At 39.9% G+C, this 24,868-nt stretch overlaps 1 protein-coding gene and 1 pseudogene across 2 annotated transcripts in view; one reads left to right on the top strand and one right to left on the bottom strand.

Annotated features, from left to right (window-relative positions):
• Window positions 1–24,868, bottom strand: part of Csmd1 (CUB and Sushi multiple domains 1) — a 1,511,659-nt gene that overhangs the window by 603,987 nt on the left and 882,804 nt on the right. The window lies entirely within an intron of this gene.
• On the top strand, window positions 5,900–6,699 carry LOC125414373 (cyclin-dependent kinase 4 pseudogene; annotated as a pseudogene).

Raw genomic sequence — 24,868 nt, 5'->3', positions numbered from 1 at the left:
AGATACACCTGGATGTGTAGTGATACCAGGACTCTTGGTGATGCATTCCTAAGCAGGGCTTGACCCTCATTTCCCATTTTACTTATTGGACTATCTGCTCTGGTTTTTAGGAGAGTCTGTCCTTTCAGCCATTAAACCTGTATCTGTATAGTCCTCCATTCTCACTCCTAGATCACATGATGTTTTTGCTATTTTCTCTATGGGTTCAGTTTGGGTTATGAAGCCTCTGATGCCTTGCCTGTATCTTCTGCATTTCTGTCTCTTAGTTTTTTTTCTCATTGTTTGTTGATTTTTTTTTCCTTTTGCAATTTTCAAGGTTTATTTTTTCTTATTTTACTATGATGAATAGCCTTATATTTCATATCTTGTATACCTTGTATTTAAAACTGTGGAAGTGTCTGTCCTCAATACCATTGATTGTATGTATTATTATTTCTATGTCCTCTTGATTGACCTTTCAAGTTTGCATGAAGAAAGATTCTCCACACATCTGTTGGGTTTTCTACTCACACTGTATAGCATGGAATTCCATATTTCATTGAAGTTTGCAATAAGGGCAGTTTGCCAGTGAGGTGGACGGTGCACTTTACCATGATGATGATATTTCTTTTGATACTGAGAGAACCCTGAATATCTAAACTTCAAAATATTTTCTTGGGAGACATAAAGTTTCTCTTAACAAACTTCTTGCCTTCTTGGCTGGTCACAGGTTTTTTTTGGGGGGGGATACAAGCATAGACTACTACCATGTACACTAACACTAGCCACTTGTAAACCAGTAAAGAACCACAAACAAAAACAACCAAACATCCAAACAAAAACAACAGAATGGAATGAGAGACCTCTTGTAGGTCCCTATGCCAAATCTGGTTCAGTCATTTCCTGATATTGTAGAGAAAACTCCTTCCCAGAGCAATTAAAAAACCTAATGCCTACTGTACGAAACCATACTGCTCTGGATAACAGAACAATTATAAAAGAGAAAACAAAATAAAAATATCAGGTGAAACCATGAAGAGAGTATTTTGGCAAACTTCTATTAATGAACAAAAACCAACATTAAAAATATGAATAAATGACATTGTCATTGAAGGTTTGGTAGACACAGGTGCAGATGTAACAATAATTTCATTAGAAACCTGGCATCCAAATTGGCCTCTTCAGTATGTAAACGTTCAGGTTTTAGGGATCAGAACTTTATCTCGGGTAAAGCAGAGCATGAGATCGGTTGAATGTATAGACCAGGAGGACAGAGAGGAATATTAAAATCATATTTAATTAGCATATCAATGGATTTGTGGGGACAAAATTTGTTAAAGCAATGGAAGACCAAGATTAACATTCCCCCAATCTTAGAAACAAACCATAAATTAATGTATGTTTTTAGGAAAAACATTACAAAATATTACAAAGGACAGTCTTCAACCATTCAGGTAGTATAAGAGCAGGGCACAAGAACTGCTGATATTTCAAAGAAACCAATAGCCCTACCTTTAAAATGACTAACAGACAAACTTGTATGGGTTAAGCAATGACCTTCAATAACAGAGAAACTGCAGACTTTGAACAGCTGGTACAGGAGCAACTAGATGCTCAGCATATTGAAGAATCAACCAGCCCCTGGAATTCTCTTGCATTTGTTGTTAAAAAGAATTCTATAAAATAGAGAATGGTAACAGATCTAAGAATTGTTAATAAGGTGATTCAGCCAAAGGACTCTCTACAGTCTGGAATTCCTTTGCCTTCTCTACTGCCTAAAAGACAGCCTCCCATAGTTACTGATTTAAAGATTGTTTCTTCACATACCTTTACAGGAAAAAGATAGAGAAAAATTTGCCTTCTCTATGTCTTCTTATAATAATTCTCAGCCTGCTAAGAGATATAAATTCAAGATTTCCCCACAGGGAATATTGAATAGCCCCACTCCATGCCAATATTTTATAAATGAGCCATTGAAAATGCTACATAAACAATTTTCTGAATTTGTAGTTTACCATTACATGGATGGTATTTTACTACCTGATTCAAATGTAGATACTTTTTAAAATATTTATTTATTTATTATATATACAATATTCTGTCTGTGTGTCTGCCTGCAGGCCAGAAGAGGGCGTCAGATCTCATTTCAGATGTTTGTGAGCCACCATGTGATTGCTGGGAATTGAACTCAGGATTTTTGAAAGAGCAGACAATGCTCTTAACAGTTGAGCCATCTCTCCAGCCCCCAAATGTAGATACTTTCGAAGGAATGTTTGAAGAAGTAAAAAGAAATTTGCCTTTTTGGGGATTACAATTTGTTCCTGAAAAAATACCAAGAGGAGATTTTGTTAATTATTTTGGGGTATAAAATAGGTTACAAAAACTTAGACCGCAAAAGGTATAAATTAGGAGATTACAGACTCTTAATGACTTTCAAAGATTGCCAGGAGACATTTCCCTCCTATGACACAGTATTGGAATAGGTCCTTATAACCTAATTAATTTAAACATAACCTTGGATGATGAAAAGGACTTAAATACTTCCAGGAAATTATCACCTGAAGCTGAGAGAGAATTGACTTGGATTGAAGAGAAATTACAGAAGGCACGTGCGGATCATGTGAATCTGAATCTTAACTGCATTCTGGTCAAATTACCCTCCAAACATTCCCCTCCAGGAATTTTAATTCAGAGGGAAGATAATATCTTAGAGTGGATCTTTTTACCACATAAGCCGAATAAAGCATTAAAAACATATGTGAAAAACATCTCTGTGTTAATGCTAAAAGGAAAATGGAGACTTTGTCGATTAGCAGGAGTAGAAAAAGCAGAAATTATAGTACCTTTTAATGATGATGAAATTGACAAATTATGGGAAGAAAGTGAACCTGGCAAAGAGCTTGTAGTAATATTTTGAGAGAGATTAACAACAACTGTCCCAAAAGCAAGAAAATTTGACTTATAAAGAGAACTAATTGGATTCTTCCTTGCATTGTACAGTATATACCAATAACTATAATAAAATATAAATTTAAGTATAAAATATAAGATATATGTTAAACTTGCTGTCATGATATTAATGGTCATATGGAGTATTAACTAATTCTAGAAAAAGGTTTAATCTACATTCATGTGCATCATTTCGTGTTTGAGTCTCTGTCAGTTTTCTGCAGTAAACCTTGAACATAACTATAAAGTCTCCAGAAGGAGGATGGGGCCTCACAATGATGATTCCTCCAGGACTATGATAATACCACCAAAAACAAAAACAAAAACAAAAACAAACAAAAAAACACCACCTTAAGATTGACTTTGGACTACAAAGAGCACAGCCCAGGACAAATTTGAGTTGGCTAGCTGAGACAATCCAGTGTAACAGACTACTCTAGCCAGAACTTGAGACAAGCTCTACACATTCCCATTATGCAGAGACTGGATAAAAAGTGATAAAACTAACTCTCTCAGAACTTGACAACCCAATTTTTTTAAGGATCACTTTCAAGATGCTGTTGCCCCCAAACAGCAGGAAGTAAATTTAATGACCAACACCCATATTTCTAATAGGTGTGGTGGGTGGTTTTGGTTCTTTCATTGGATTGTAATTATTTGTCATTGTTCAGGGAGATTGGTTATAAGTTTTACAAATAACTAATAATGGTCACAAAAAAGGCTAAACAAAGGAAATTAGATGGAAAGCTCTTGTTTTGAAAAGAATAAAGGGGGATATAGATATGATAAGATAAAAGGGTAGATTATTGAATCTACTCTGAAACAAAAAGAGGAAGGATATTGAAATGATATGATAAAAATAGATAATTGAATCTACTTTTTAAAAAACAACTACTAGTTTTAAATGTTTTATATTAGATTGGATTTTTATATTGTATACAAATTTTGTATATTGATACAAATTTTGTATATTAATCCACATTTTAATTTTTTAGAACATACTGTACATACATTTTTACTCTTATTCAAGGTATTGTATGTATACAACTCATTTAACAATGCAAAACAAATTCCTAGTCCTTGAAAATTAATTATTATTACCAACTATTTAGGATAATAAGGAAATGCAGGTTAGTAGTTAATCAGCTATTATAATTGAACTTGTAATCACATTAGGTATGTTCTCAAGGTCAAACAAATATCTATTTCAGAAAGATAAGTCATCTTTAAACACTTCAAAGATCTACAGAATATGGTATTTACAATATTTTACAACATGGTTTTTTTTTTTTTTTTTCATGACAATGAGACATGTCTGCTCCGGGCAGCACCAATCTACTTCAGAAAAGACAATAAGCATTGAAAAAACTCCACATGGAATTTTTTTGTGGCAAAACAAGCCACAAGGCAAGAAAATGCCCTTGCCTCAACAGCTGACAGTGTGCTATCCTAATAGGACAAGCAGGACACAAAAGAAAGTGACTGCTAAACATTGACAAGACAAGGTGGGACAGCCCTTCAGAATATCCTGCTTCACAGGAAAATCTGTCAGGCTAGGCCTGTAGGCCTATAATGTATGTTCCATCATTGTAGAGGAACTTTGGGTGACTTTCAGCAGTTTCTGTCATCTCTCACAATTTTGGAAGTCGCTTGCTTACTTAGTTATATTATTTCTTTTTTGAGTCTCTGAGTGAGTTTAAGACTAGATAGTCATAGTTGTAATTTTTCTTGTTTACCAGATACAGAAAGCAAGTTATGCTAGAATATAAATTAGGTACAAGTCTTCGGATTCACCAAGATAGGATAGATCTGGGTATTTTCTCTTAATTTGTCATATGCAAAAGGACTAGACATTACTGATTTATTTATTGTATGTAGTTTTTCTTAGGTTAATTATAGCCTTCATTTTTATTTTAGACAAAAAGGGGAAAATGTAATAATATTTCATTTGTATTCTAATAAATAAATCCTCCCTGAAAATCAGAACGCAAAAGAGTCATACTAGTCAGCCATACAGGCCAGGCAGTGGTTGCACACACCTTCAATCCCAGCAGCCATACTAATTAGCCAAAGAGGTTGGGTGGTGGTGGTGCACACCTTTAATCCCAATACTAGAGAGGAATATGAGGTGGGATGAGACAAGAACTTGCTCTCTTTCAGTCTGAAGACTTCATAGAGGTAAAGAACTCTCTAGCAGCTTGGCTCCTTTGCTTTTCTGATCTTCAGGTTGAACATGAATATCTGTCTCTGGGTTTTTATCAGCCTGTCTTGAGCAGTTACTGTCCCTTTTGGAAACCTTACCCTTTCTAAACATCGAAGTGGGAATGCTGAAGAAAGAGCCCTGCAGTAGAGACTTACTAGCATTCTGCTCTCAGTGACCTTAGATGAAGTCACTCTTTCCTTGGTTCCAGGCTAGCTTGGTATTCAACAAAGAACGGGAAATACAGGGACTGAAGGAATTGCCTGATCACTTCTGTTTTACAATCTATGGTCAGAGAAAGTATCACACAGTGATTCCAGAAGAGATGAACAGGGAGAAAATTTATTTAACCCTCAGATAAAGCCTTTGGAAGGATAGATGGATCTTTTCAACAGAGGCAAAAAGGAAGATTGCAGCCATCCTTCATCGCTCTTCCGGGCCCCAGGCTGGAGCTATATTAAGCTATTGGAGGGTGGAAGAAAATTGAAGCAGCATGAACCCTGATCTGGAATGACTGCCTAGGTCCTTAAATGACATGCTACCTTAGAAGACATCTCCCTGAGACCCAATGCTGAACAGAAAACAAAACAAAACAAAATTAAAGTGCTATGGATATAGGGACATTGCACAACAGCACAGTTTATGTCTGTGGTCTGGCTTATAACACTCAGCTTCCCAGGACCTCTCCCCTGCTCTGAAAATGGCTAACCTCTCAACCAGCAGCTGAAACTGGTGTCAGTACCCAATGGGCTTGTATGTAAGATCCAAGATCCCGACAGTAGCCACTTCATGACCTTCAAGAGTGTTTCTAATGGAAGGGGAAATGGAGGACCCGTTTCCATCAGCAGTTTGTGAGGTAGCCTTACTGAGGAGGTTGGAGGCCTTTGGGAATCCCAGTGTGGCCTGGCTAATGGATGTCTGTGCTAGTTCCTGAACTGATCTATACATTAAGGCTACCCTCGTATTTAAACCTACAGACTAGGACCAAAGGACAGACCTGGACAAAGCACCCCCAGGCTTGGCAGTTGACATCATCGAGGATCAGTTTATAAGCTGCCTAAATTGGCTTCACGCAAACTGTATCAGTCACCAAGACCTGAAGTCAGAGGACATTCTGCTGATAAGTAATATGGTAGTCAAGCTGGTTGGCTTCAACCTATCCAGAATCTATAGCTACCAGATGGTCCTCACCTCCTGCGGCTGTCCAGGTTCCCTGCTCCTGAAGTTCTTCTGCAGTCCACATATGCAATAACTGTGGACATGGGAGGTATTGGTTCTATCTCAGCAGAGATGTTTCATTGAAAGCACCTCTTCCTTGGCAACTCCAAAGCTGACCAGTTGGGCAAAATCTTGATGTCAATGAACTACCTCCAATGATCATCCTCAAGATACATCTGTACCCAGAAGAACCTTTCACCAAGCAGCCCTGGTCAATGTAGCAATGCCTGAGATGGAGGAATCTGGAGCATGGCATCTGTTGCAAATGCTGACTTTTGACTCACATAAACAAATATCAGTTTTCCAAGTCCTGCAGCATGTATCTACACATGGAAGAAAGTGGCCCAGAGTAAGGAATAAAGTGGCTGCCTTTCCCTACTCCTGGTTGCTTGAGTGGATAGATGCCATTGCAAAGGCATTCTCTGCTTCCTCTGAGGCTGTCAAGACCCTTCCTGTTTTTTTTTATAGAGAATATTTTAAGCTTTAAATGGCACTCCGCACTTCTCCTCATGAAGCTTTACCCTCTTCCCTTCCCATTTCTCTACATTAAAGGGTGGGTGTGTCTTGTCTTCTTCCCTCCCTGACTTATATTGAGATCTTTCCTTTATAAGGCAAATAAAAGAAGACCACCACTACCAACACCACCACCAACAACAACACAGTTGGCCCCCAAGATAACATTTCAAATATTTATGTTTGAAATGACTGACAAGGTAGAAATCTCAGTAGAAATCCTAGGGCCATTGGAATTTTTGTGAACCATGAGAAAACATGACATGTACTCTCAAAGACCTTTCTTTGGCCAAGGTGTCAGGGTGGAAAACACACCAGTTCGGCCCTCTCCCTTCCACAAAATCCTGTCAATTTATCACCTCTGTCTTTGTTCTCCCAAATGTAGCCTCCATAGGCAATGAAACCACTGGGTTCTCTTTTATTCAAGGGAATATAATTTTCAAGAGCTTCATTACAACTTTAGATGATTTGCTGTTTATTTTCCTACCACTTGAAAATTGGCCAAACGGATATACAATTTTTCAAATGCCAGGGATATTTTATTACTGGATATTCATTATTGCCATTTGATAGATGCTGCTATTAGTAGTTGCTTGTAGTCAGATTTTTCTTTGGGCCACCAGCTCACAAATAACAATGGGGAGACTTATTAATTATGAAAGCTTGGTCTTAGATTAGACTTGTTTATAACTAGCTTTTATAACTTAAATTAACCCATTTCTATTAATCTACGTAATGTCACATACTATCCATCCTGCTTCCTCCTTGTCTTCTCGTGTCTCTCTCATGCACCTAGATTCCCCCTGCTCTTTCTCTGTCTGCCTGAAGTTCAGCCTATACCTCCTGCCTACCTATTGGTCATTCCGCATTTTATTATATCAATCACAGCAATTCACTTTCACACAGTGTACAAATATCCAACAAACCTCACTCTTTTGCCTGTCCCTCTCAAATCTTCATTTTCCTTGTCTTTATGACTCTCTCCTTCTTCTTCTCCCTATCTTCCTAGACTTCTGCCTTATTCAGGCAAGCCTGTATATTGTATTTCTTCTGCATAGAGAATAAAACCCAGGGTCACCTAGTACTTTTAGGCTTCTTATGATCTGATTTCAGATTTCTGTGTGTATGTGTGTGCATGTGTGTGTTTTTAAACCTTTTATTCCTTTCTTTGATAGTTCTTGAATTCTTAATTCATTATTTGATAATTTCATACATGTATACAATGTGTTTTGATCATGTAAAATTATGCCTTCAAGAAACCCCTTAAACATTCCTTCTTGACTTCTTGTCCTTTTAGCCACAGCTTACGGATCTTTTAATTTTATGTTTACATACCTTGGAATCCTACTGGATTCATGGGCTTCAGATGTACTGCTTAGCTAATTACAGTAATTATTTATGCACATATTAACTACTGTGATTTGGAAAACGCGGTAGAATCCCTACTTTAGGTAAGAATTGGCTCCCAGTGGCAGTCTTGGGTACAAGGCACTACAGGGCACAGTCAAACACAGCCACTGCTGCCTTGTGCATCAGCAAGCCTGGCAGAAGTAAACAGAGGCACAGCAAGAGAAGGAAAGGCACACACATGCAGAAGGCAAGCTGGAGGAAGGGCAGAAAAGCTACAATAGCGACAGCCCTTCTGGCAGTCTAAGGGCTAATTGGCATGTGTGAAGCTGCTCAAGAAAGCTGCTAACTCACAATCAGAATACAGAATGGTGAAAAGGCAATCAATGTGGAGGTCCAGACTCTCCCAATCACAGGAAGAAAGATGAGGCACTCATGTATCCAAATCTGGGAATAAGCAAATTTGACAGAGAGCAAGCCTCATCTCCTCAGTCTTTGGATGGATTCATAGAACTTGACATTCTCCATCTAGCCCCTGGGAAGATAAATGGAATAAAATGTTAAAGACATCACCTCCCCGACCACCAACTCTTTTAGTATTTGGAAGCTTGGTTTATTTGACATCATCAGGATAAAGCTGGAATGGATTGGTGACTGTGCTTGATTTCTAATTAGTTTACACAATAATGGTGGCTCTTAGCTGATCACGTGGTAGATGCCTGTAGTCTGGCACCTGGGAGGTGAGGGCAGGAGGGCATCAGCAAGTTCCAGACCAGCCAGAACTACTTAATGAGTCTTTGTCTCTAAAAGTCAAACAAAACAGCTATGGCAGGTAGATCTCTCCCGCATGAGAAGTCTGACTTTCTCCAAAATTAGTTTTAAAAGTATGGAGAAAAAATGTTTGTCATGGAAAGCTTTATATTCCTCTAAATATGGGACTTTCAAAATTTATGATAAAGAAAAAAATATTGAAAACTGCCTTTGGGCAAATTTAAATCTTAGATGTTCTAAAAAAAATAAAGCCCGCTGCTGACATAATAGTTTATTGTCTTCATTAGGGATGCAAATATCATGACTTAAAGTGAAACAGAAAATACAATTATCTTTGTATAATTATTTACATAATAACTATTTCACTGAATCTATGAATCTTTCTTTTTAGCGTGAAACCTTGCTGCTGGTGGACGATTCCTTCATCTGCCTTGTGACTATTCACATGAATTACACGAGGGCTACATATAGTTACACAGATCATGCGCACAGGTGAGAACTAAATTTTGTGTTAATCTGGCCAGGCCGATGTGCATGAATATTTGTTCAGTGTTCTAGATGGAGTATTTTGAGGTTGGGATTAAGTTAGTGCAGTTTAAGTCAAGCATAGTATCTTCTTAGCAGGGGTGGCTCACATTCAATCAGTTGATAACTTGAATTTTAAAAAAAAATTTTGTCCTACCCACAAACAGAGAAATTCTGCCAAAAATAACCTTAGTACTGATGATGCAAATATTACCTGAGCCTTTGACTGAGAACCCAACCTCAGGTTTTGTTTCTAGCAAGTCTCCACAATACGTTAGCCGTCTCCATGGAATCTGTCCGTCTGCACACAATTCCATTCTCAGCTGCACTCCTTTTCTGGAATACCCACAATTCAACTTGATATAATTTCCTATCATCCCTGGGGAAAACAGATCACTGAGTTTTAATAGTTATGATTATAATTTTTAAATTTTTGAGCTTCCCAGTGTGATTCCATTTGGAGTCATGATAATGAAAAATGTTTGGAAGTCCAGGGTCTATGGTGTTTTGTGGCATTTGCTGGGCACTGGGATTAAGAAAATTACAATGAATTGTGTGCTATAAGAACACAAAAATGACCTGCTTCCATAAGAAAGCAAGCAGAAGACTCCCTATTCATTGTGAACACACAGCATGCTCCATGTTTCTAGAACAGGGCATGTTGAGAACACTAGTAATACATCACAGAATTTAGAACAATACGGAGCCTCATAGAGTCCCCAACCCAATCTGGTGCTTTAAGCAACAGAAACTAATTTTCTCATAAATCTAGTCTCAAATCAAAATTTCTCTGCCTTATGGGGCCACAATGACTCCATGAGCAGTTCTGATGAGGTAGAGGCTTTTGACAGGTGCCCTAGTGACCTGTGGTAAGGGAAGGGCTGAGGGCTATTTCGTTTTCTAGGTTCTTAGAGGTGAGGCGGGAATACCAACTACCATCATTTCCTAACTCCTTTGAGGGAGGGAGAGTAAGAGAAGAATCACTGACAAGTTTCTGCGGTACCACTCACAATATTCAGTCCTCACGTCACATACATGGTCTTAGCTCAGACCTTCATCACATTCGTGATATACAAATCTGGACTATTTTTTCAAGGACTTACTGACAGAGTCTGTAATCTTCCAAAATTCACTTCATGTTTCTTGTGCATTGCTTTCCCATCACATGGGAGGATGTTAAAGAAACTTGTAGAAATCTAGAAGGTCATACATGCATATGTACTAACATTGTGGTGGTTTGAAAGAAAATGCCCCCCAAACAATATTGGGGGGCACTATTAGGAAGTGTGGCCTTGTTAGAGGAAGAGGTCACTGTGGAGTTGGGCTTTGTGGTCTCCTTTGCTCAAGCTTTGCTCAGCGCAGCACTCAGACCACTTCCTGTTGCTTGTAAGACATAGAACCCTCAGTTACTTCTCCAGCACTCTGTCTACCTTCATGCTGCCATGATGAAAATGGACTAAATCTCTGAACTGTAAGTGAGTCATACAATTAAATGTTTTCTTTGTAAGCATTGCCATGGTCATGGTATCTCTTCACAGCAATGGAAACCCTAAGACAAATGTCTCCAGGTTTCTTTCCTATTGCTTTTCCAACCCTGTCTACTCACAGCCTTCACTAATCACACCAGGGACCCTGATGTTTCTTTGGTTGTGATCTCTGGATTGCATGGTTTGTCCCCCCCTACCCCGGGTGTGTTGGTGTCAGCTGTCAGCCCTACCCTCCTTATGTTGTTGTCCTGATCACCAGGGGAGGGTTTCTTCTAGAAATACAGGTTATCAATGAATCAGAAGCTTGACCTGCTGACAGTGGTTTCCTGCACCCTAGGTTCCTGTGGCATTTCACATTTCTTCTTCTTTTATTGTTTACCTTGTACTTCTTTGAAAATGAAAACTATCGCCAGAGCCTAAAAAATTGAACAACACCAAAAAGTGGCCGAATAAATATATACTGAATAAATGGGTTTGTTCTAGATTTGAATTTTAATAACATCAAGTAAACAATGCCGAAACGATTATTAAGCCAGAGAGCTTAACTTTAATATTTTATATGGTATAAGCCGCGAGACCAAAGCCTATTGGTGACTCAGATGGTGCTGGATAATTGTGTTCCTCTCTTCTATTGTCCTTTGTGTGTGGATTGCCGTAAAGCATTGACAGAGTGTCTGGAAGCCATGGTATTCTCTTAGAAGTTGCTATCTATAAGAATCTTTAAATGAGTTCCAAGAGAATCTGAACCAAAGTTTGTGACCATCTGAGTGTATTATGGGTGAAATAAAAGGAAGAAAAATATGCGAATCTTTCCGAAGTTTCCAAGGATGGGTGTAGTATTCCAGGTGTCTGTGTCTTGCTGGAGGCATCACCAACAAACATAGTGATTATTTATGCATTGGATATTTGGGGTTAAATAACAGGGTGGGCCAACAAGAGTGATACATTTCAGGGCTCACCTCCTCTGGGGCCCTTACTATTTTGGTTCTCTGTAGGTGTCAATTCCATGTCTTTCTTCCTAATGGTTAAAAGGATATACCAGGGACAGCTTGCTTCCCTCTTACTGTTTTCTCGGTATGCCTAAACTATAAAGGTGGCTTTATGAAGTCACTAAAAGTGACTCTATGTTTGCACCTTAAAACAAAGGAAAAGCAAAGAACAGGAATCAGGATATGTTCGTCAAATGGTCAAGCAGGTGTTTTTGGTGGGCTGTGCTAGAGAAACAAGTAAAATGCCAAAGAGCATCTCACTGGTCTTCCACAGAAATGTCTTGGAACCCAGTGGTGCATGAGCACCCATGGGGAACAGCCTGAGAATAAGCAAAGGAAGTGTCAACAGTAAATTCTCTAATACTAAGAACATCTATTACCTTGAGGCTGGAGATGTTCAATAAACAATAGAATGAATGAAAAACTATACCGGTGCCCAAATTGGCAGAGAAAATGTATTTATATATTTCAACAAAAATTTAAGCATCTCTCCTATTACTTGAGCTTAAAATATGTGTGATGAATATTCATATGCACATTTATCACTCCTGTGCATGTGTGTATCTGTGAGTCTGTGTATATGTGACATTTGTAACATAGAGACCTCAGTTCTTCAACTAACGTATGACAGGGTGAATTCCAGAAGTTTATTCTGCACTGTGAAATCAGGAATTGAATTGTGCATTTTGGGCAATGAGATCTGTCTTGTCCTAAAGGGAAAACACAACAGCAAGATGCCTTTGGCTGTATGTCATACAAAACAGAAATAAGTATAATGGAAGTTCAGAGTACTTTCACTTCCTTCCTTAGAAAGGTCTATATTTTAAGATTTTAAATATCTCATAAGCCCCAAAATGAGAAAAACAAATCGCAGAAATAAACTGCCCTCAGAAGTGCTTTCTGTCTCCAGGTGCCACCTTTACTTTTTGGCTTCTATTGATAGTCACATTTTTCCTAAGTTGAACACCCTCAGTCAAGGACTGTCTTCCAGGTTGGCAAAGACTGGCCAAAGTGAAGCTTTTCTTCCAAAAGAATTCTCTTACTTATTCTGACCCATGAATGTAAGGAGATTGGGCATGTTTTAAAGAATTTCTTTCAATTTTGTTTTGCAGCATTATTTTTATATCTAGCTAAAAATACCTTGATTGAATTCATCCAGAGATTGGTATTAGGGATGGTGCCTGATGTTGTGCAACAGAATCCAAAACATCCTCTCTCATCAGACCAGTAAAGCTTTCTGTAAGGCTTCTAAGTGGTATGCTCCCAGTGCGGTACTCTCCAAGCCCATGACATGTGGCTGGAAACAGTTTTCAATGTCCTTGTTAGATTTTAAGAACCAACTGCAAATCTTGCTCTGACTCCTCCTGCTAATAATACACCCTGTACCCTGTGGCTCCCAACTATATGATGGCTTAGAATGCTGACTCACTCTTAAGAAAATTGGCTCAGCATATGCTGTACTTCAGCATCACCACTTGAAGATAGTTAATGACTGCACGTCCATTTTTTGCCTGTAGTATCATTTTTTATTTTTTTAAGCACTTCAGACACTAGTACTGCTTTTATAATGCATCCACCCTTCCCTTTCCAACTGAAACTGCTTTCATGCCTTCCCCAAATTCATGACCTCTTTTTCAGTTACAAACACACACACACACACACACACACACACACACACACATACACCTGATTCCATTTTGTGTTGCTCATATGGACACATACATAGAGCTGACAGTGATTGCCTATAGCTCTTCATTTAGGTGTGGGGCCTTGTGAGATTTCTGGATTCACATCAATAAGTTAACTGGCATCCTTCCTATGCAGGACTGCTGTGGGATAAAGTTCTTGTACACTGTAAAGATTTGTTACTCATATTGGTTTAATAAAACACTGATTTCCAGTAGCCAGACAGGAAGTATAGACAGGACAACCAGACTGGGAGAATTCTGGGAAGAGGTAAGGCAGAGGCAGTCACTAGCTAGATGCAGAGGAAGCACAATGAGAATGCCTTACTGAGAAAACGTACCAGGTCACAGTTAAACATAAATAAGAATTATGGGTTAATTTAAATTGTAAGAGTTAGTTAGTAATAAGTCTGAGCAATAGGAAAAACAATTTATAATTAATATAAGCTTCTGTATGTTTATTTGGGACTGAATGACTGTGGCACCAGACAGGACAGAATCTTCCATCTACACAGTATGTGTTTAGGAGACCATATTGCTGAGACTTCATGGGTTCAGTTTATTCAACCAATGAAAGCAACACATAGAAAGAAGACCCTTCTACATCAGTATAGAACACATTATCAAGCAGAAAGCAATATGTAATATGGTGGTTTGAATAAGAATGACCCCTAAAGGCTCATAGATTTGAATATTATATTATTAGGGAATGGTACTATTTGAAAGGATTAGAAAGTGTGGCCTTTTTGGAGGCTTGTGTTTTTGGGGGTGGGCTTTGAGGTTTCAAAATTCCCATTCCAAGTCCAGAGTCTTTTTTCCTGCTGCCTGTGGATCTGGATGAAGAACTTGGCTACATCCCCAGCACCAATTTGCCTGCATGTTGCCATGCTCCCCACCACAATGACAATGGAATAAACCTTTTCATAAGAGTTGTTCTAGTCATGCTAGAGAAATGGTTCAGTAGTTAATAGCATTGTCTGCTCTCCCAGACGACTCAGGCTCAATTCCCAGGACTTACATGGCAACTCACAGCTGTCTATAACTCCAATTCCAATAGATTTAACACCCTCACATAGACACACAAGTAGGTGAGACACCAATGAACATAAAATAAAAGTAAATCTTAAACAAATAAATAAAATTAATTAAACAAAAAATGTTTAGAGTAATGGTGTCTCTTCACAGCAATAGAACATTGACCTAGCAATATAGTATCAGTTTTAATTCCTTCTTAAGGCAAAACTGTATCTCAGTCTCAGATCTATAAGAAATTGGAATAGATGCCCCTGCCTAGAAATACAAAGAATATAAATGTCATATGTGCATGGAACTCACTCAAAGAAAATGTTAGCACCAATGTTTTCAATTCCACCTACCATATGTATATCCCATCAGATTTCAAAGATAATTTGAAAATAATCATTACCTTGGAAAAATGCATGGAATTTCAAATTGGGAAAACATTCAGAAGTTAATACAGTATCTCAAAGTAAGATGGTTAAGATTAATTTAAAGTTTAGACTTACTATGCTTGAGAGACTGTAGTGGCATTTCAATTGTATTTTAATAAGTAAAGATTGCCTGAAGATCTGAGAGTAAAACAGTCTGACTGGTCAGTCTTACAGACCAGGTTACAGTAACATATACCTTTAATGCCAGTAGCCATAATGACATGCACCTTTAATCCCAGTAGACACACTAGTTACCATAGAAACCAGTCCATACATGTCTTTAATCACGGTGGTGCATGCCTTTAATTCCAACCATTGAGAGAATTATAAAATGGGAGCAAACAGTTCTCAGCACACAGTCTCATTCTGAAATTTCAGAAAGCAGGATTGCCATTTGAAACTGAGGTCGAGGTAAGAGTCAGTGACTGGTTCTTTTGCTTTTCAGGTTGAACCCCAATTTCTGACCCTGAGCTTTTATTGATTGTGTTTCAAGAGACCAAAAACCAAAGCATGCTTATAATATGTAAGCCCCTGACTTGCACAGACCGGACCCTCGCAGCTCATTTCTGTTTTCCCTCAGACGTCGAAGACTATTCTTAAATGAACCAATCTTGTAAAATTTGTTGTTCTGGCAGGATACCAGGTCATAAGACTCACTGCTATTTCTGTTTTTGTAATCAAACTTGCTGACGTTGTTCTAAATGATGACTAGGATATATGTGTTAAGACATATGTGTTAAAATTAGATCTTGCCTACACTTAGGTAAAATACATGTCATCTTTTGGGTTTTGCCTTTATAAGCCTTGTGCTGATATGGCTAGCTGCTGCATCTTGGGAGCACGGCCAGGTACAATCCTGGTCCCACACTGGATTCCACTACCTAAATAGGAAGTCTCTTCTCATTAAATTTTATTAAATTTGTTTTAATTTATTTTTTAATTCATTTTATTCCTTGCTGTGGCGAATCTGTGAGCCATCCCAGACCCGTAACAAAAGGAGTCTCCAAAGTAAGTGAAATCTCAATCTTCAAAAAGTAAGCGGCGAATGGCTCTGTCTACAGATGGGAACAGGACATCATTAGTATTCATTTCATAAACTTCATGTCCAAAGTAAAATGCGAATTTCTCAGATGCCTGGAAGGTGTGCTCAGAGCAGCACACCCACGCGCTTACTCCATTGATTAGTTTGCCGAGTTCGATTTTCTCAACTGTGTTCAAAATAACTTTGTTCTTCATGTTTCACAGGTAAGGAATGTCGTAGTGATCTAGTAACTTTACCTTTTTCCTTTTCCAAAGAGTTTGTACCATCCCAGGACTCTGGGTTTCTATCCTCTGTCAACTACTGGGTGACTCAACCCTCTCTGTTCTTCTAGAAACCCCTTTTGCTTTTAGCACTAGGACCTATAATGCACGGCTCCCAACTAGATTACTGCTATTTTTTTTTTATCAATCTGTTTGGTGTGCAGATGTTTACTTCACAAAATGAAAATTTTTGTAGTCTTCATTTATTTGATATTTATTTTGTACCTATTATGTGCAATTATAAATAAAGAGACTAGAGAATTTAAAGTCAGTGTGTGATCAAGTATATTCGTAGGATAGGTGGCCAAAGAAGAAGAGAAAGCTTTGCACCCAGATCCTGTGTGTAGGGAGCATGAAACTAGTATAAGAAATTCATTAAAAGTAAAAAAAAAGGTTATATTTACAAGAAAAATTAAATTACCATCTGCCTGATAGTTCTTGATAATTAAAGAATAACTGAATCATGAGGATGTTTGCATGCCAGCGCATCAAGTAAGGAAGCTAAACAATTGAATAAGTCTTTAAAAATTATCATAGAGAATTATGGAATGTAGCTTTGAAGTAAGAGTCAACAGGTACTAACAAGATCCCATGATGAAGCAGGACAGGTAGGTATGCAGTATAATCTCTGACACCAAGTGTTTCATCTTAGAACATGCTTGAATCTATGACAGTCACTCATCCCCTGGTATCCACAGCAGATAGTTCTCGGGCCTTTGCCCAAAGTTCTGGGAGATACTCAAATCCCTCTCATGAAATGGAATGAAATGGGAGGGACTTGCATCCAGCCTAAGTATCGGTTCATGTGCTGAAATGATCTCTAGATGGAGGATGTAATGTGACCGCTACATGTATAATTGTCATGTTATATTGTTTAGGGAAAAATAACAAGACAGTCTGGCATGTGTTCTGAGCTGATGCGGTATTTTACTCCTCAGTGTTGATGGCGTCTGCAGTTAGGGAACCACAGACACAAGGCTGACCCTGTGGCAGCCTCGGGTACCATCAGCTTTGAGACCAGAGTAACAATCACAGCGACAGGAAGTGTGTGGAAATCAGATGTGGAGGGACTTAGCACATACGAGGTAGGACTTTCTGGTGCTTCCAAGTATATGGAACCCATTGCAAAGTTCTGGGCAGCAGGCTGGAGCGCTCAGCTGCCCTCAGCACCCAACAGATTTTGTGGGAATTATGGAAAAGGAGCCTCCGTCCTGTGGTGATTCATTTCATTCAAACCCCACTCAGTTCTTCGCAGCCTGATTAAATATTATTTTCATTATATTAAAATAAGTATCCTGTAGGAAACTTAAAATACCACTGTTAATTTAAGAAAACTCTATTTCCCTTCCTTCCCTTTAAGAAGGAGGCTCATGAGTCAGCCTCCCTGGGGCCTCAAGCTGAGGTGAGATTACGGTCATGACTGACGGGCAGAGAGTTCTCGAGAATCAGTGAAAAATTAATAATGAGTTTGGAGGACCAGATCCCAGCCCTGATGGAAAGAGGCTGACAAATCTTTGCAGGGAGCCCCAGTGACTCCATTGAGTATATATATATATACCTCACTCCACAACAAAATTATTAAAAAAGAACGATTTCAAAATTCTACACCATGATCCATGGTTGGGGTTCAGAGAGCTGATTTATGAGTGTGAGGGTACAATCTGTCTGGCAACGGGACCAATGGTTACTTTATCATTTTTTTTAGCAGAATTGTCACAGGGGAAAAATTGGATTTTTAAGAAAGTAATAACTAGAGACCAATGTCATTTTTAAAAGCACACACAGAGCACCCCTGGCTCCCAGGGAGTGTCTGCCATTGAGCGCTAGGGACTGTGTGTTTGCATTCATTGCTGGCAAACACACCAGACTCACTATTTTTGTTTCCGGTGGACTGAAATACAGATCTGCTCTGGCAATGAGGTCGAGTGACCTCGGTGGCTTCAGAGCAAAACAGCCTCTGCCTTCTGGGAGAAGCAGAACAGATTTCTTTTAGGGTGGGAAGACGTCTCTTAAAGGTTAAAACTGGCTTAAGGGATAAAGCGTCCTGAATTTCTAGTTGACATTCTAGTGTGCATTTGAGAACGAAACACTACATGCTTGGCTTTAATTTCTGTCAATTTTAATTTTAAGCTAAGTAAATAACATGCACATGTGGTACCTATGCCAAACGTTAAGGAGGCTACACGTGTGCACTTTTGTAATGCAGCTTAGAAGGGATATTTGCGATTTAAACAGAGGGGTACAGAGGTATATTGCGGGATTCCCTGCAATAAGATATCATTATTATGGTTGAAAGAAGAGTCCACACGGTACATTAGAACATGTAACTCCTGAAAGGCCCTAGCTGGGCAGTCAGGTGACAGACATGTGGCCTGATCATTTCCCCCTTGCTAGTTCACCCATGAAAAGAGAAGGACTGCTTTTGCTTCCTAGGGTGGCTGTGTGAACAGTTTGGATCAGAACATATCACTTGCTGACATGCGCATTGCACTAACTGAGAGTGTCTCCCCCAAACATTAGCCGCTATGATGTCTGTCAATTTACCAAGCTTCTCTGGAAGGAGCAGATACCTCTGGCAAGGTAAGACGACTTCAAGTTAATCAAATGGGGTTTGTTCAGGGCAGCCTGACCTAATTCAGAGTACTCTGAAAAGGTCTTGGGTCCAAAAGAGAAAAAGTAGCCCTGAAGACAGGGCTGTAGGCAGAGCTCCTACAGCCAGGTACCCCAAGCAGCCTGTAAAAGCTGTGAACCTGAATTTGTCAACATCATGGGATTCAGCTCTTAGGCAAGGTCACCAACCAGGAAAATCTCATTCTGAAGCTTCTAAGGCCCCAAGAGAAAACCAAGTGTGTGGGTGCCCATCATAGAACCTCCAGGGGCCCATACACTTGTTGGTGTTGCCCACTCCTAGCCCAGGGAAGGCAGACCCCTCTGCCAGGCATTGCTGCAGGAGGGATGGATGGTGTAGCTTGGAACCACACTGCCTTTCCATTCTGAGTAGTAAGGAAGTTCATTTGCATATCAATACTCCCAAATCACCAATCACCTTCCTGCTCTGGGAGCAGCTGGCAGTGCCTGTCTCCGCTAGTCAAGGCTCCTGGTGCCAGCTTCATTTTCCCATGGCATCTGCTTCCTCCATGAACGAGGGTCTGAGGATGTTTCTTTGGGTTAAAATAAATATATGCAATCATTGATTTCGTTGCTCGGTTGTATTTCTGCTACTGTGGGAAGCTTTTCTGGACCATCTGCCCCTGTGCCCTGTACTGTTCTCTTTGATTTATCACAATATCAGAGTGATTCCCTTTCCTCTGTATCCTTCAGAGTGCGTCCCGAATTTCTTCTTACGCTTACTCTATGACAAGGTGCTATTTCCTACTGTAGAAAACAAATGTCAAAGAGAATCAGAGGCTGGGAGTCTTGACCCTCCCCATCACCAACCTTCAGCTTAGTCTAGATCTAGATGGCATAAAAAGTGTGGGTGGCTTCTCCCTGTTTGCACCTTCAGTAGCACAGAGAAACTCAGTGAAATCTTCATTACATCAGTAACTAGGAAATAGGTTTTTTCCTACCCTTTTCAAACATGATTGCTCTCTCTCTCTCTCTCTCTCTCTCTCTCTCTCTTTCTCTCTCTGTCTGTCTGTCTCTTTCAACATTTGGGTGTTATTTTATTTTCTTAGTACTTTAAAATTGATGAATTGATGGGATTAATATAGGTCCCAGTTCAGAAAATCTAAAGCAATTATCCTCTGAATTTACTTAGCTCAATTTTTTGTTTTATATCCCTCCTTGGACATGTGTAGTCTGATCGTCCAATGTCCATCATTTCAATACAAAAACAAAGACAGTATTTAATTTCGAAGGGAGGGTTTTTTTTTTTAGTGCAAGTTTTTATTGTGTGACTTATGATGTATATGTGACTAGGTGTCTGAAAATCAAACACTGTTTCAAGAGCTCCTGAACTCCCTGTGTCTAATTACAGTCATTCAAGCTCTAACTCCACCGAGTCATTTATTAGCAGTGATATAATGAAAAGCTGCCATCTCCTGAAATGCTGTTTATAAAGCATGCCTTTTTCCATTTAAAAACACTAAACAGTGATGTGCAGACTATACATATGCAAACACAGTCTTACAAATATGTGCACGTCTTTGCAGAGTATATATTTACACAAACATCAGCCAAGCCAGCCTTAGACTACTAGAATTTGACACCAAACCTTCTCCTAGAGACCCGGATGGGTTTAGTGGCATACACTCTTGGCCCTCTATATACAAGATTATATCTGTTAGATGAATGGACATTAGTACATGGGAGGACTAAATTTAGGGACAGAAAAGATAAATCTAGATTTATAAACTTAAATTTCTTTGGAGGTAAAAGTTTAATTTTGGAGGAAACACCCCACCCTCTTCCTGGAAACAATTGGTGATGGATGGTGGAAAGTGGAGTCTGAGGATCAGGGGGTACAGGGCAGCTGCAGTGAGGGTTCTGAAGAGGGATTGGGGATGTGGCAATAAGAGGGCTGGCCAGAAGGGCACTGTCACAGACATCTGAGTTGCTGTGTCTTAAAGAGTGCATGCAACCATCTGGGCCAGGAGCTAAACTGTCTTCCCCTAGAGCTGGAGTCCTTAAAATAAGCAAGCAGATGAATAAGCGAAAGGCTGTGATGCAAGTGGGTACACACCATAAGGTAGGAGAGAACTGACTCCCAGGCCTGAAAAACGCTGCCTGCCTGCCTGCCAGCTAAATGGCCCAACACCCCAGGAGGGCGACTCCAGTTGTGCGCTACCGAGAGAATTCCCAGGCGGAACCCTGGAGGCAGTTCAAGCTTCCTAACATTTTTTTTTGTGCAAATATATTTCATTGTGTTTTAAAGGGAAGACTTTCAGGCCCTGGTGGGAGCATCCTGGATGCAGGAGTGCCTGATGGCGATCTGCTCAACCGTGTGCAGGCCTGAGTGGGTCGGTCCTGGCTCTGGGCTTTCTCACTAGGCTGCACAGATACCGCGCCCTGTGTCTTTCATTCACCACTCAATTATCTATCTCCGCAATCCTAAAATATCCTCCTCAAACCCAAGTCTTGCTAAACACAACATTGCCTCATTGCTTTGAACTCCTTGCGGGAGCAATCTGTGGGCTTTTACCAGCCAGAGTATCAGAAGAGCTCCTGCCCATCCCAAGTATGAAATCCTGCAAACAGAAAACCCTCTCAACTCTCATTCATTCATTCCCTCACCATCTGAAACCTCCCCAGTGCCAACCAAGTCTCCTGTTGTTCAATCCAATGCCTTTTGCTTGGGTCTCATCCCTCTTTGCCAACCAGTAGTGACAGAAGACCATGCCCTTGTTTTTCTGGCTGGTTGGTTGGTGGTCTAGTCTCTGTTGGCTCTGTCCTCTGAACACACTTGTCTTTGTGATTCTCCTGGCCTGTCATCTTTCCCTCGTGTACAGACTACATCATGAGATGCTGCCTAGCTCCTGTTAAAAAGCCACTGTTCCCTGTCTCCTCCCTTTGCAATGCAAATAGCATGTAGTTAGGAGTAGACCTTAATTATGTTCCCTGACATTTCTCAGCTCCTGCGTTAGTGCCCATTCTTAGTTAATCTTCCTGGAAGGAAGGAGAAGAAACTAAAGTAAACAGAGAGAGAGAGAGATCAAAAAGGAAGCCACCACAGGCCACCACAGGCTATGGTCTTGGGCATAGCCCATGTCATGGGACCTGGCAGGAGGCAGCTACCTAGCCTCAGAAGCATCAGCATCTCTCTGAAACGGGATTCTGAGTACAGACCATCTGAACCATTTAGGAAAAGCTGCAGGCGGCAGTGGGCTGCTCAACACTGGATCAGTAATTGACAGATTGTTTTAGGCAGGCTAATAAATTGCTCTTCAGTCTATTCGAACTGTGGTGACCAGTTTCGCTCAATGAGCAAATCATCTGGTTGTAACAAAAAAGCAAGTAAATTGAATTTGTTGACTCATTTCTTACTTATTCACTTGCTCTCAGAGAAAGTCTCTCTCTTTTTCATTAACATTTGCCTTGTTTCTTTCTCTGTCAGTTAGCAATTATTTTTGTAATCACCAAGGAGTACATGGGAAAACATGTACCCAAAAATTTCCTTCCATAATATAAAGGCATGGGGTGACAAACGCTTACACTCCTGGTGTAAAAAGCCTTAAAACCCCCAACAACAATATATTAAGCCCCCAAACAGTAGGTCAATCATTTGGTAAAATTAAATATTAATAGCAAGCGCTGCATCTTTTTGCTGCTTTCTTTGAGATAGATGGTATATCTTTTATATTCATTCTCATAATTCCTGCTGTTTTAATGCCAGTGTTGCAGAATACTCAAAAGAGAAGGGGTCAAAATTCCTTGGCACATCTTAGAGGTGTGTGGTGGAATTTTGAGACACAAAGCTATTGTGGACTTTGATGAGCAACCTCGCTGCTGGTCTCTGCTGGATCATTCTGTGCTTCTCTTGACCTCCATGGAACTCCCATGGTCAAATGTGCAGTCAAATTTTCAGGCATTAGGAGACTGAATCTGGACAATGGAAGAGAAAAGAAGAGAGAAAGAGAGAAAGGAAGTAAAGGAGAATCGACTGAAGAAGTGGAAGGGACTAAAGAGGAAGAGGAAAGACCTGGAGAGGACAAACTTCAAGAAGTGGCCACCTGATCCAGGCTGAGTTTCCAAGCAATCCACTCATGTCATCTAAAACACTATCACTAAGGGATGCTTCAGTACACTAGAATTTATTTTAAGATAGGAAATTCGGGGCTGAAGAGACAGCTCAGCAATTAGAGAACGCGTTGTTCTTGCAGAAGACCAGAATTAATTCCCAGCACCCACACTGGGTACTCACAATAGTTCATTATTCCAGTTCCCAGAGATACAGCACCCTCTACTGGCCTCCTCAGGTATCCACATGTGTGTGTCTGCACATACACTCACGTACATAAGGGAAAAAAGATCTTAAAAAAATAAATTCTATAGGCATTGTGTTTTATTCATAAAAGACTCATGAGAAATGTTAAGAATGTGTTACTCAGGGAAAAAAAGCACACACACACACACCAAACACACATAGTCATTTCTATGTGCAGTCTCACATGTTTCTAAACAAGCAGCACATGTATGCACAAAGGTAGAGCAAAGACACCGTGGTGCAAAGTGTGGTCAGCTGTTCTTGTTGAAGCCATGATTTATAATACTTTTCATTAATGCTTTTGCTAAACTACATTTTATTTACCTTTCGGGGGCATTGTGCATCTGTGGGGGTTTGTACATGCTGTAACATGTATGTGGAGGCCAGAGCACAGTCCTGTGCAGCTTGACTTTTTCCTCTATTGTGTGAATCACCTAGGGATAGAAGGCAGGTAGAGGGTCAACCTTGGCGGAAGGTGATTTACCTGCTGAGCCATCTCATTGGTCCTTGTCTTTCTATGTGTCTCTGCACAGCCCTTATACATTTAATTATGCACATGTATATTGGTGGCTGTGGCTTTGTTCAGTGGGTACAAGTACTTGCTACACAAGAGTGAGAACCCAAGTTCAAATGTCATGAACTCAGATTAAAAGCGAAGGGTGTACTGTTGAGTGCCTGTCATTCCAGAGCTCCTACAGGGAGATGGGAGGTAGAAACAGGGACTCCCCAGGATTCTGGGGCCATCTTGCTTGGAATATGCAGAAACTGTCCCCAAAAGATGGGAGGTGAAGATCAGTACCCAAGGCTGTCCTTGGACTCGCACACACATAGGATGAATGCCTGCACACTTATACATTCATATAGTGATGAACACACACACACACACACACACACACACACACACACACACACACTCCCTGTAGATAACTTCCTACAGGACCTCTTTCTTTTCTTCATATAGAACTTTTAAAAAATGACTAACGTATAGTTCCTTGGTCAAAGTGAAAAAGACCAAGTTGTCTACTGATTTAGCACAAAATGATAAGATAATTACATGAGGTTCACGAACCAGGTGCTGGAATTGCTAGGGAGCAATTAATTGATTCACCCTAGGTGGTATCATTAGGAGAAAGACTCACACGGGGAGTAATGATTATACTGGGCCTCTAATATCAGGAGGATTTCTCTAATTATGGAGGTAGGAAGGACCTCCTTCCTTCTCACCTCTGTTTCGATGGGTTTAAAAAGAAGACTGTGAAAACCAGCTCCTTGGTTTTCAGACCTGGGTCTATATTTGGAAGAACAGTGAAGCAAGACTGCAAGGAGAAGCCTTGTAGAAACGATGGGACATGCTACTCTATGGATACTGAGTCCTCCAGCCAGGGACTAGTGGAATCCTATTCTATGGATACTGAGTCCTCCAGCAAGGGGCTACCTGCCTGACTGTTGACCCTGAAAAGTTCATGCTGTCCTTTGACCCTGGTGTGTCCTGTGCTGTGTACAGGAGGTATCTGGGTAGGCTTAGGT

This window comes from Myodes glareolus, chromosome 23 (assembly GCF_982192425.1).
Source record: "Myodes glareolus chromosome 23, mMyoGla1.1, whole genome shotgun sequence".
Taxonomy (NCBI): domain Eukaryota; kingdom Metazoa; phylum Chordata; class Mammalia; order Rodentia; family Cricetidae; genus Myodes; species Myodes glareolus.
This window is presented reverse-complemented; position numbering and strand designations above follow the sequence as displayed.